General features: G+C 38.3%; 1 pseudogene; it reads left to right on the top strand.

Annotated features, from left to right (window-relative positions):
* The first annotated feature begins 11,740 nt into the window (after nt 1-11,740).
* Nucleotides 11,741-13,273, top strand: LOC116624936 (annotated as a pseudogene).
* The last annotated feature ends 905 nt before the right edge of the window (nt 13,274-14,178 follow it).

Below are 14,178 nucleotides of genomic sequence, written 5' to 3'. Positions count from 1 at the left end.
CTTGCCAGGCCTTTCTGGCTTGCCAGGTCTCTGTGGATAGGTCTGACATTATTCTGATGTTCCTCCCTCTGTACATAAGGAATCTCTTCCCCCTAACTGCCCTTAAGATGGTTTCCTTGGTTCTAAGATTTGCAAGTTTTACTATTACATGCTGAGGTGTTGGCCTGTTTTCCTTGATCTTGGGAGGGGTCCTCTCTGCCTCTGGGACACGAGTGTTTGTTTCATTCCCCAGATTAGGGAAGTTCTCACCTACGATTTGCTCAAATACATCTTCTAGTCCTCTCTCTCTCTCCACTCCCTCCAGGATTCCAATTATTCTGACATTGGAACGCTTCATGGTGTCACTTATTTCTCTGATTCTATTTTCATAGATTCTGAGTTGTTTTTTCCTGGCCTCCTCTTTTCCCTTTTTATGTATTATATTGTCTTCCAGGTCGCTTATTCGCTCTTCTGCCTCAGTTATCCTAGCTGTTAGATTATCTAGATTGGATTGGATCTCACTGATAGCATTTTTAAGTTCTGCCAATTCAGCTTTCATTTCTGCCCTTAGAGACTCTATGTTGCCATTAAGTGATTTCTCCATTCTAGCCATTGTCTTACAATTGCTAGACTGAATTCCATCTCCGACATCTTGGTTATATCTGCATCCATTTGTAAATCTGTGGCATAAGTCATAATCTCTGAGTCTTTTCTATTTTGGGGGCTCCTCCTCCTACTCACTCTGTTGATGGGTGTTTGAGGGAATGTATAGAGTCCAAATTATTGACCAGAACCCAAGCAAGATGCACCTGTTTTCTTGGGACCTTAGGGTTGCTGGCCTCTTGTTTTCCCAGCCTGTCTTCTGCGGGAGGGGCCTGCCGCGCTGTTACTCAGGCAACCCTGTTTGGGCGGAGTTGCCCTGAGCCCCTGTTGCAGGGGATGGGCTCAGCAGGAGTCAGTTTTTGGGGCTTTTGTTCTCTGGCACCTTTCCCTGGTGGCTTTCCGCGTCTCTTCCACGAGTCAGAGCAGAAGAGACCGTTTCCAACCCTCTGCCTCAGAGCAGAGAGACCACAGTCTGTTCTTCAGTGAGCTCTCCAGGCCACACCATCTCCATTTCTGTCCTTGTTGCTATAAACTGCAGCGTCCTGAGTTGTGCGCCCCTCTGCAGCACCCCCAGTCCTGCCTCCAGTTCGGGGCACATCTCTGCCCTTTGTGCTTCTAAAACCGCCAGCCACTCCCAGTTCGTGCGTGTGACCCTGCCGCTCCGGGTTTCTGCCCTGGGGGCTGCCCTAAAGTCCTTTCCCTGCCGCTACCGGTCTGCGAGTCTGTGCCCGTCTGCAGTGCGCGAGGCTGTCGCTCACCAGCGGTGTAGGATCCCCACGGTCAGGCACCCTCCCGTTGCCATTTATCCTCCAATATCTGCCCGCGGAATCACGGCTCCCCGCTTCCTACCTCAAAACCCACCGCCTGCGATATTCTGTTTGTAGAGATCCAGATCTTCTTACATCTCAGGCTGGTTTCGTGGGTGCTCAGAGTGGTCTGGTAGATACCCAGCTCAATTCCGGGGACCAGTTGAAATAGGGTCCCCTACTCCTCCGCCATCTTTCCCCCGTACCCATTCTAACATTATGTTAAACTATATTCTTATTCTGACTCCCAAGGTAGTGATCCAGAAAAAGATAAAAGAATGAAAAGAAAGTCAAAGAACCAATCTGGAATGTTTGACAGCTGTCTAAAAGTCCTGCGTTAGATGTCAGCCTTCCTCCTACCACTGTTCCTAAATTCAAGTCTTCAAGTGCATCTTGTTTCTCAAATAAACAAAGAAACAGATAAAATTTAGTAGTTTGCCTTCAGAGAAGTCCAAGGAGTTTATTTTTTAAATGCTGAAGATTTAACCAAAACTTCATCAAAAGTAGCAGAGCGATTAATTGTTTTGATTGCTTTAAGAGGACCAATGATAGCGTTAGGGCTTGAATGCTTGTGTCCCTCCAAAATACCCAATGTGGTGGTATTTGGAGGTGTGGTCTTTGGGTGGTAATTAGGTTTAGATGAGGTCATGAGAGCAGGCCCTTGTGATGGGATTAGTGTCTTTATAAAAAGAGGACGAGACACTAGAGTTCTTTTTCTCACCACCACATGAGGACACAGCAAGAAGACAGACATCTACAAGCCAGGAAGAGAGCTCTTGCTGGGAACTAAATCTGCTAGCACCTTGATCTTAGACTTCCCCACCTTCAGAACTGTGAGGAATAATGTGCTGTTGTTTAAGCCACCCAGTCTATGGTATTTTGTTATAGCAACCTGAGCTGACTAACAGAGATAGATTCAAAAGGAGTAGTAAGATGCCTGGGTGGCTTAGTCGTTTTAAGTGTCTGAATCTTGATTTTGGCTCATGTTGTGGTCCCGTGGTCATGAGACTGAGCTCCCTGTCATTGGGCTCCCTCTCTCGGCATGGGGTCTGCTTGAGATTCTCTCCCTCTACACCTCCCCATGCTCTCTCCCTCTCTAAAATAAATTAATTAATTAAAAAAAAAAAGGAGTAGTAGTCGTAGGATGTACAGAGCAATCCTAAAATTAAATAACAGGACATGTAAAGCATAACAGGAATAAAGGTAGAATGGGTACAAGTTAATCATCTGGTCTTAGGAGAACCAGACTTAAAATGAATGTATAGGCTTCTCCTTTCCAACCATTACTGGAGTAATTGGTCTTGGATTTCCTCTCCTACTACCTACCATAAGGACACCAGATTAAATATATGTTTTTGAGATTTTTCTTTACTTTTGGTTTTCAGAAATTTTAAACATTAATTAATTAATTAAATTCCAGTATAATTAGCATACAGTGTTAGTGGTTTTTAGCAGTTTGACACTAGTGTGCTAACTAGCTGTGGTTTTCACTGCATTTATCCTGTTTTGGAGGTTTGTTGAGCTTATTGAATATGCAAATTAATATTTCCCACCAAGTTTGGGAAATTTTCAACCATCACTCATCAAATATTTTTCCTGTCCCGCACTCTCTTCTCTTATTTTGCAACTCCAATTACATTGTCCGACAGGTTTTTGAAAATGCTTCAATCTTTTTTCTCATTGTTCTTCATATTGAATAATTTTTTTGATCTCTTTAAAGTTCACTGATTCTGCCTTCTACCAGATCAAATGTGAAGTTGAGTCCATGTAGTGAACTTTCCATTTCTATTATTCTACTTTTCAATCTAAAATTTGTATTTGTTCTTTATTAAAAAATATTTTCTTCATGTCTATTGAGATTCTTTATCTGTTTGAGCATTGAGACTACTGTTTCCTTTAGTTCTTTGAACACATTTTAATTCTTTATAATAGCTGATTTGAAATCTTTGACTTCTATATACAACATTAGGCCCACTTGGAATCACTATATATTAATTTCCTTTCTCCCTGAATGTGTCATGCTTTCTTGTTTTTTTGTATGGCTAGGAATGTTTGATTGAAAACAATATTATAGACAATGCATTTTATCAACACTGGATATTCTTTTTTTTTTTTTTTTTAAGATTTATTTATTTATTTTTGAGAGAGAGAGTGAGTGAGCACAGTTGGGGGAAGGGCAGAGGGAGAGAATCTCAAGCAGACTCCCCACTGAGTGCAGAGCCTGACATGGAGCTCCATCTCATGACCCATAAGATCATGACCTGAGCCGAAACCAAGAGTTGGATGCTCAGCCGACTGAGCCACCCAGGCACCCAACACTGGATATTCTTATATTCTTCTAAGGATTGTTGGTTTTTTATTTTAATAAGCAGTTAACTTGACTGGACTAAAACTGTTTAAAACATTCCATTGGTATGTCCCATGTGATTATAAACTAGTGGTTGGCCAGGGATATGGGCAGATTTATACTCAGGTTTTGACACTTTGCCCTTTTAGGATTACATCTCTAAATTTTTAGCTGTTCCTTCAGTCTTGAACTCCGTCCCCTCACACTAAATGAGTAAGGCTTTAGTTTTCTGCCTCTGGATATATGGAGTTTGGGAGAATATTTTATGACAGAAACATCACAGACACAATTCTTACCTATTTCAGCTGTGGATTTTCTTTTTTTTTTTTTTTTAATGGTTGTACCAATTTATTTATTTTTTAAAGATTTTATTTATTTGAGAGAGAGAGACAGAGAGAGTGAGAGAGAGAGAACACGAGCAGGGTGAGGGGCAGGAAGAGAAGCAAACTCCCTGCTGAGCAGGGAGCCTGATGTGGGGCTGGATCCCAAGACTCCAAAATCATCACCTGAGCTGAAGGCAAACGCTTAACTGACTGAGCCACCCAGGCGCCCCTCAGTTGTGGATTTTCAAGTGGAAACTCTCTTGTTTTTTTTTTTTTTTAAGATTTTATTTATTTGACAGAGAGAGACACAGCGAGAGAGGGAACACAAGCAGGGGGAGTGGGAGAGGGAGAAGCAGGCCTCCCGCGGAGCAGAGAGCCCGATGTGGGGCTCGATCCCAGGACCCTGGGACCATGACCTGAGCTGAAGGCAGACGCTTAACGACTGAGTCACTCAGGTGCCCCTCTCGTGGTTTTTTTTTTTTTTTGAATGCCTTTAAATAGTTGTTTTTTTAAAAAAAATTTTGTCCAGATTTCATAATTGTTATCTGTGGATGGATTTGCTTGAATCCTTCACCCTGCAAATATGGGAAACTGGGCTTTCACTCTTATTTTTGAAAGATATTTTTGCTGCATTTAGAATTCTGTGCTAAAAGCTTTTTCTTTTTTTCTGTTCAGCTCTTTAAGAGATATTCATTGTATTCTGGCCTCCATTGTTTTTAATGAGAATTTAGCTGTCATTCTTACCATTGTTCCTCTGTATGTAAAGTATCTCTTTTTCTCCAGCTTGTGTGTGTGTGTGTGTGTGTACTTGTCTTTGTCAAACTTGGGGTTCACTAAGCTTCTTGAATAAATACGTGCCTAAGTATATGTTTTTCACAAAGCTTGGAAAATTTTGAAATTTGAAATTTTTAGTTATTATTTCTTCAAGAAATGTATTTTCTGCTCTATTCACTCTCTTCTTTCCTTCTGTGATTCTAATTGTAAACATTAGACTGCTTAATTTCTTTTAAAAACATATTATTTAAAGCAAAAATAGTAACATTTCATAGTGGGATTTACAACATAAGTAACAATGAAATATATCACAAAAAAAGGGATCCAAGCAATGGGGAGCATAGCTACCTTCCACAAAAAAAGGCACAAAATATGGAGGGCTAGGAATGGAATTGTACAGTATACTCTTTTAATTTTATGTGTTCAATATTAACCCTAATTAAACTGTAGTAAGTTAAAGGTACATATTGTAATTCCTAGAGCAACCACTAAAAATAATGCAAAGATTTGTTGCTAAAAAAACAATAGAAGAATTGAAATGTAATATTAAAAATAATTTGATTAAGCCAAAAGGAAAAAGAGAGGAGGGAGAGAAGAAATAATAGACAGGATATATAGAAAACTAAAAGCAAGATTGTAAACTCAGTCTCAATGATATCAATAATTATATTCACTGTAAATGGATTAAATACTGCAATTAAAAGAATAAGATGATCAGAATGGATTAAAAAGAAGAGAGAGAGGGATGCAGCTGTCTACGGAAGAATACACTTTAAAAATAAACACTGTTCAAAGTAAAAGAAGGAGAAAAGATAGATCATGCAGGCAACAAGCACAAGAAAGTAGTTGTTATTATATTAATATCGTGAAAAGTAGACTTCAAAGAACATCACCAGAGATAAAGGGGGAACATTTTATAATGATGAAAAGATTGACTCATCAAGAAGATATAAAATTCTTAAGTATCTATAAACCTAATAATAGAACTTCAAAATATGTGAAGCAAAACTGACAGAACAAAAGGGAGAAAGAGACAGATGCACAATTTTTAACATACCTCTCTCAGTAATTAATGTAACAAGTGGATAAAACAAGTAGACAAAATCAATAGGGATATAGAAGATAGGTTAATCAACTTGAGTTAATTGAAATTTATAGAATATTTCACCCAACAACTGCAGAATATGAATTCTTTCAAAGTGAATATGGAATGGTTGCCAAGACAGACCATATGCTAGCTCATAAAATAATTCTGTATAAATTTCAAAAGGCTGAAATCTTATAGACTATATCCTCAGAACATAATGAAATTAGGGATGTCTGGGTGGCTCAGTCTGTTAAGCATCTGCCTTCGGCTCAGGTCATGGTCCCAGGGTCCTGGGATCGAGTCCCATATTGGTCTCCCTGCTCAGTGGGGAGCCTGCTTCTCCCTCTGCCTGCTGTTCCCCCTGCTTGTGCGCTCTCTCTCTGACAAATAAATAAATAAATAAATAAATAAATAAATATTTAGAAAAAAACATAATGAAATTAAATTAGAAATTAATAACAAAAAAAATACCTAAAGAAACTCCCAATATTTTGAAATTAAACAACTCATTTCTCTATAAGCCATGTGTCAGGAAACATCATAGGGGAAAGTAGAAAATATTCAAACTGAATGACAATAACAAATACATAAAAAGTTATGAGGAAATGTTTTACTTTTTAAAAATGCTTATGGGGGCGCCTGGGTGGCTCAGATGGTTAAGCGTCTGCCTTCGGCTCAGGTCATGGTCCCAGAGTCCTGGGATCGAGTCCCGCATCGGGCTCTCTGCTCCTTGGGAGCCTGCTTCTCCCTCTGCCTCTCTCTCTCTCTGTCTCTCATGAATAAATAAATAAAATCTTGAAAAAAAAATAAATAAATAAAAATAAAAATGCTTATGTCAGAAAATGGCAAATTCTCAAATCAATGACTTCAGTTTCTACCTTAAGAAGCTAGAAAAAGAGGAGCAAATTAAAGTAAAAAAAAGTACAAGGAAAAAAAATAAAGAGCAGAAATCAATAAAACAGAAAATATATAAACAACAGAGAATAATGAATAAAGTTGGATTTTTGAAAGATATAATAAAACCGACCAAGAAAAAAGGAGAAGAGGGCGCCTGGGTGGCTCAGTTGGTTAAGCGACTGCCTTCGGCTCAGGTCATGATCCCAGGGTCCTGGGATTGAGTCCTGCATCGGGCTCCCTGCTCAGCAGGGAGTCTGCTTCTCCCTCTGACCCTCCCCCCTCTCATGCTCTCTCCATCTCATTCTCTCTCAAATAAATAAATAAAATCTTTAAAAAGAAAAAAAAAAAGAAAAAAGGAGAAGAAATACAAATTACTAAAATCAGCGATTAAAGAGGGGCTATCACTATATAAGATCCTACAGATGTTAGTGAACTATCTGGGGTGATGGAAATACTCTGTATCATAATTGTTATTTTGTTACACGAGTATGTACTTTTGCTAAAACCCATTGGATTGTATACTTAATATCTATGCATCTCACTGTACGTAAATTTTACCTTAATTTTAAAAAGTTAAGTCAAATGTATCATGCTCTCAGTTGGCTTCTTTCTTTCCTTTTGTGTATGCTTTTGTGCAAACCAGCATTTTGGTAAGACTTGAATTGATTCAACTCATTCTCTAACTTGGAAATGCAGTCTTTGACCTATTCATTTTGTAGTTACTGTAATTGTATGTTCTTATTTCCTTTCTTCTTAGATTATACACTCTTGAAGAATACGACTGTCTCCTCTGTACACTATGTTCCAAGGACCTCATATGGTACCATGAACTTTGTGGGTGCTTGACAAATATCTGGATTATTTCTCAACTCCCAGCTTTTGATCATAATTAAAGCAAGCAGAGCTAACCAAGATAGGATCAAATATCAGGCATTTAAGAGGGTGAATTAGAGCATGCCTGTGAGTGTTTGTGTGAGGATTGTGTGTATGTAGCTCCATTCCACAACAGATGAAGAACAATTTGGGTTCATTCCACATTAGCTATTTCTCTTCTCATAGATACTGGGCATGATTAAGACTTCCCATTTTTAATGGGTCTGGAAAATCATCTCAAAGATGTTACTTTGTTGTAAAAACATCTCTAACAAAGTTAAGGATTACTGTGCCTCACTTCCTTGTCAGAACCTTCATCAACAGAAATGAAATCACATAGGATGCATAGGAAAAAAAATTCCCTGATGTCAGTTAAATTGTTAAATGTGCCTGCTAGTACGTACAACACTCCCATGGTAAATATTAGTTACAAGAAAGCCAAGTGGGAAGGACAGTATCAAACATGCAGTGGCATCTTAAACCTGGGAAAGTGCATAAGCTTAACTTCTAAGGTTATGCCTTTGAAGGGGTAAAGAAGAATTAAGAGGGCAGGTAGGAGAAAGAAAGAAGTGAAGGACAAATTGGGGGTGAGAAGAACTATTTTTAAGGCAGTAGAAGCTTGAGTTAATCAATTCAGGGGCCATATGCTCCTTTCTTTAATCCTCGACATTTATTGTGCATTGATTTTGTAGCTCCGTGGCTACTGAGACAGTCCCTGTCCTTGGGACAGTCTGGGACTTAGGGGGATTCAGTGGGTAATATGTACAAAGTGCCTCCTATTTCTTGACATTTGAGCAACTTTCAGTCTTAATTGTGTTTGTTCACTTTATGGATCCTAGTACTCCTCCCCCTCCACTGTTCACGCCCCATTTAGATTTCAAACTTATAAAGAGATAGGCCATGTCTTATAACTTCATCTGCTATTTTGTATAGTACTTAACACCTATAGGCAGCATAGCGTTACTGTCCTTAGACTCCAGCAAAGTGGCCTTGGCTATGCCTCAGAGGGCTCCACTTATCACACACACAAATATAGATGTGTGGACTGCGTGTCACACAAGAGATGAGTTCAACTGTGGCACGGCATGACCTGTAATCCTAAACAGCCCCTCTTGAGACTAACAGCATTCACCTCTTCATCCCTTGCTCCATGTCCTCAAAATACAAAATGACTGTGTCTGAGTGGGAACGATTATAGATTGCGCCACTGCCCACATTAGAAACAAACACTTCTGAGGGAAGGATTTGAGCAGTAGAAGTGCTTAGGTAAGGAGAAAAAAGCAAATTAATTAACTTGCCAATTTCTACCTTTCTACCATATTATGGGATAACATGAATACAATGGATTTTCACATAATGAATTATCATATTCCAATACTGCCTAGTATCCATTTTCTTACTTGCTTACAACAACTGAACATGACATCTGGGAATATTAAATTGCTTACAACAACTGAACATGACATCTGTGTAATATTAAATGATTCAAATTACTCTTACATTGATATATATGTAGGTCTAGATATAACGTGTAATAACTGATTCTTTATATTAAAGTTCGGATATAGATATTGATTTAAGAGGTGATAAAAAACTATTAAATGATAAAGATTTATATGGTGAAATTAAAGTATTTTGTAATATTTAGCAATTATAATAAATTTTCATATATAGCTTTATTATAATGTTTGAGTATGATACAAAAAGCTCATGATTTGTTTCTGAATCTACGTAATGCTTTCGAGATTTTACTTTAGTTGCTGTTGTTTCAGCAAAGTTTCTCCAAATTGAAATTAGTAACAATCAAACAAACAACTTATATAGGAACATCTCTGGTTCAAGAAAGTCCATCTAATTAGAAATGACTCAGAGTAGAAATAAACTATGTAAAAAATCTTGATTATAACCACATAATTAGTGATTTTGCTAGAATGGACACTAGAAAAGTAAATTTCATGGAATAAATGTAATTAATGAATGTTTTGTTACTCATCAGTTATCACTGACTCATCAACGGAACACCCAAGATGTGCAGCAGTAATTAAATTCAGTTGTTTTTGATATTTAGCTGACTTTTGCTCATATAAAAAACATAGTTTCATACATTTAAAAATTTTTGTTATGAAAGATAATTTGTCAAGGTAAGAGAATAGAACATATTTTATTTAAAAGCTTATTAATGTGAGTTAGAACTTTCCAGTATTTCTTTATTGTTATGTGAGTCTACATTTGTACTCTTGCACTGGGTCATGTATATGTTAGGGGAAGTTTCACAAAGTAGCGTAAGATGAATACATTTTTGCTTATTGGTTGATATAAGATCTTCATGGGAAATAAACATTTTCTTCATGGTTAGAATTCATTAAAAAATAATGCTTTAATTTGCTGAGAATCTTTTTCTAGCAGTTTCAAATGAAAGTTTCTGGTGATTTCTTATTCTCTGGAACAATTCCCATGTTTTAAAATAGCATTGGACAGTGTATCAGTTCGTTTCTTTTCTCCTTTCTGAAAAGCTCAGATATTAAAATCAGACTAAGGTGGACATTGTGAGGTGGGTGGTGTGTGGGGAGCCAGAGCTGGGTAAGGAGGGTGTTCACATGGCGGGGCACCCTAGAGCAGCGTCGGAGCCCAAGCTGGGTGAAAAGAGCACCCGTGTGTATAGGGAAGCCTGGCCATGAGGTGTCAGAGCTTGAGCAGAATAAAGACATTGTCTATATAGGGAAAAGATGGTGGCAATATGGGAAATGGATTACAAATGGGGGGGGGGTTAATAAAAAAGATAAAGATAACAAGAAAAATGGGAGTCAGGATTTTCACTATCTAATGGAAAGGGAGAAAACTAGAATGAACACTGTGGTGTTAGGTTGGAATTGGTTGTTATCTGTGTGAACTCATGATTTCAATAAATATAATAATTTAAATTAATAGAATAAAGAAATAGATACAGGTGTGCAATGTGTATGTATTATGGCCTTGCAGTAGCGTCCCTTCTCCACCCCAATAGCAGTGAGCACACTTTTCATTAAGGTTTTTAAATGTCATTTTCTACTAAAAGTATCAGAGCTTTCTAGAGATGACTGATTCCAGGACTCAGTTGAAACTTTTGGGATAATCCTATTGAGCCAGAGAGTAAGTGTTCTAGGAATGAAGGACCATGTCAAAGGGATATAGGCACAGCAAAGGAAAGCATCAACAAAATGAAAAGGCATCCTACTGAATGGGAGAAAATATTTGCAAATCATGTGTCTGATAAACAGCAAATATCCAAAATATGTAAAGAACTCATGCAACTCAATGGCAAAAACAATCTGATTAAAAAATAGACAGAAGATCTGAATATATTTTTCCAAAGAAGACACAAAGATGGCCAATTTATAATGTTCCTGTCCCTTTTGCTCAACATTACTCATCATCAGGGAAATGCAAATCAAACCACAATGAGATATCACCTCACACCTGTTAGAATGGCTATTATGAAAGAGGAAATAACAAGGGTTGGTGAGGATATGGAGAATACATAACTCTTGTACACTGCTGGTGGGAATGTAAGTTGGTGCAGCCACTATGGAAAACAGTATGAAGTTTCTGCAAAAAAAATTAAAAATAGAGCTACCGTAGGATCCAGCAATTCCAGTTCTGGGTATTTATCTGAAGAAAATGAAAACAGCAACTTGAAAAGATATATTCACCCCCAAGTTCATGGCAGCATTATTTACGATAATGAAGATATGGAAACAACCTAAGTGTCTGTCAATGGATGGATGCATAAAGAAAATGTGGTGTAGCCTGGTGCCCTCCTGCTGCCCCTGCCTAGAGCTACAGACGGCCACGGCCACGGCACCACCATCACCCACCCTCTGACCTCTGCCTCCACACCAGGTCAGGCTGAACCTTTGGGAATGTGGTTTGAGGCTTTTGTTAAGAGGAGAAACAAAATGCTTCTGCCTCTTTTCAGGAACTGGAGGATAAAAGAGTTATCAGAAGAATCAGAAGATGAAGAGTTGTAGTTAGAAGAGTTTCCCAGGTTGAAAACACTTGATCCCAAAAAAGACTAGAAGATAAGGCAATGGTTTTAAAACATCACCCCGACAAATGGAAAGCAGCTGGTGAACCAATAAAGAAAAGAGATAACGACTACTTCACTTGCATAACTAAGGCTTATGAGATGCTATCTGATCCAGTGAAAAGATAAGCATTCCACAGTGTAGATCCTACTTTTGATAACTTGGTTCCTTCCAAAAGCGAAGCAAAGGACACTTTCTTTGATGTGTTTTCCCCAGTGTTTGAAAGGAATTCCAGATGGTCAAATAAACAGAAAAAAAAAAGTCCCTAAACTTGGTGTTATGAATTCATCATTAGAAGATATAGATGCATTTCATTCTTTTGGATATAATTTTGATTCTTGGAGAGAATTTTCTTATTTAAATGAAGAAAAGGAAAAAGCAGAATGTCATGATGAGAGGAGATGGATTGAAAAGCAGAACAGAGCAACAAGGGCAGAAAGGAAAAAAAAAAGAAATGAACAGAATAAAAACATTAGTTGATAATGCTGTGATCCAAGGATAAAAATAAAACAAAAACAGAATTAAGGAAGAAGAAAAGTCACAAAAGAAGCTGAAAAGAAAGCCAAAGCAGAAGCAAATTGGAAGGAGTGAAAAACTAAAGAAAAACAAGGACAAGCTGAACTAGAAGCTGTTTGGTTAGCCAAAGAGAAAGAAGAGGAGGAAGTCAGACAATAAGCATTATTGGCTAAGAAGGAAAAAGATATCCAGAAAAAATCCATTAAAAAGGAAAGGCAAAAACTTCAAAACTCACATAAGACCTGGAATCACTTTTCTGACAATGAGGCAGAGCAGGTTCAAATGATGGAAGAACTGGAAAAAAATTTGTAATTGGCTTGAACTAGCAAGCTTACAGTGTTTGAATGAAACACCACCTACTAAAGAAGTAGGAAAGGCTCTTCTGGAAAAATGGAAGAAATAAATGAACAAGTGAGAAAAGAGAGCAAAACCTGAAGTTTGCATGCAATAGCATCTAAGAACACAGACAAAGCAACTGGCGAAGTAGAAATGGCAGTAAAAATTGGTCAGAAGACGATCTGCAATTACTAACTAATTGAACCTCTTTCCTGCTGGAACAAATTCAGCATGGGAAGTAATTGCTACATCCTAGTAAGGATGAACATACATCCTTCTTGTGGAGTCAAGAGAACTGCCGAAGTTGTTACTGATAAAGAGTCTTCAGAAACTTGACCCTCATCAAAAAGATCTCATAGAGAAAAAGGCTTTTGATAAATTTTGAAAAGAACATGGAGTGGTGCCTCAAGCAGACAATGCAACACCTTCAGAACTACTGGAAGGTCCACACACAGATTTCACCCCTCGGACAACAGAAGAACAGAAGCTTTTGGAACAAGCTTTGAAAACATACCCAGTAAATACACCAGAGAGATAGGAGCACAGCAGAAACAGTGCCTGGCAGGACAAAGGATGGCCTGAAATGGTGTAAGGAACTTGTTGAGATGGTAAAAGCAAAGAAAGCTGCTCAAATGCAAGTGCTGAGTGCAAGCAGAGCCAAGAAATAGCTTACGGCAATTTTTGTTTTGTGTGCATTTTGATAGTAAAACTGAAAATACAAAAAAAAAGAAAAAAAAGAAAGAAAGAAAATGTGGTATATATATACAAGGGACTATTATTCAGCCATAAAAAAGGTGAAGTCTTGGGGCGCCTGGTGGCTCAGTTGGTTAAGCGGCAGACTCTTGGTTTCCACTCAGGTCATGATCTTGGGTGGCGAGATCGAGCCCTGCCTCAGGCTCAGCGCACAGCCCGGAGTCGGCTTAAGACTTCCTCTCCCTCTGCCCCTCCCCGCCGCTCTCTGTCTCTCTTTGTCTCTCTCTCTCTCACATAAATAAATAATTTTTTTTTAAAGATTTTATTTATTTATTTAACAGAGAGACACAGCGAGAGAGGGAATACAAGCAGGTGGAGTGGGAGACGGAGAAGCAGGCTTCCCGCTGAGCAGGGAGCCCGATGCGGGGCTCCATCCCAGGACCCTGGGATCATGACCTGAGCTGAAGGCAGATGCTTAATGACTGAGCCACCCAGGCGCCCCCTAAATAAATAAATCTTAAGCAGAAAAGAATGAAGTCTTGCCATGTGCGACAGCATGAATGGACTTTGAGGGCATTGTGCTAAGTGAAATAAGTCAGAGAAATACAAATGATCTCACTTATGATCTCACTTATATGTGGAATCTAAAAAACTCAAAAAACAAATGAAAAACCAAATGAAAAACCAAGCTCACAGACAGAGAAGAGATCAGTGGTTGTTAAAGGCGAGGGGTGGGGATAGATGAAGTAGTTGATGGAGGTCAAAAAGTACAAAAGGTACCAACTTCCAGTTATAAAATAAATAAGTCATGGGGATGTAATGTACAGCATGGTGACTATAGTTAATAATATATTATATATTATAATATATAAATATAGTT

This window comes from Phoca vitulina, unplaced genomic scaffold (genome assembly GCF_004348235.1).
Source record: "Phoca vitulina isolate PV1807 unplaced genomic scaffold, GSC_HSeal_1.0 scaffold71, whole genome shotgun sequence".
Classification (NCBI taxonomy): domain Eukaryota; kingdom Metazoa; phylum Chordata; class Mammalia; order Carnivora; family Phocidae; genus Phoca; species Phoca vitulina.
Note: the sequence above shows the minus strand (reverse complement) of the source record. Positions and strands in the feature narration are given on the sequence as shown.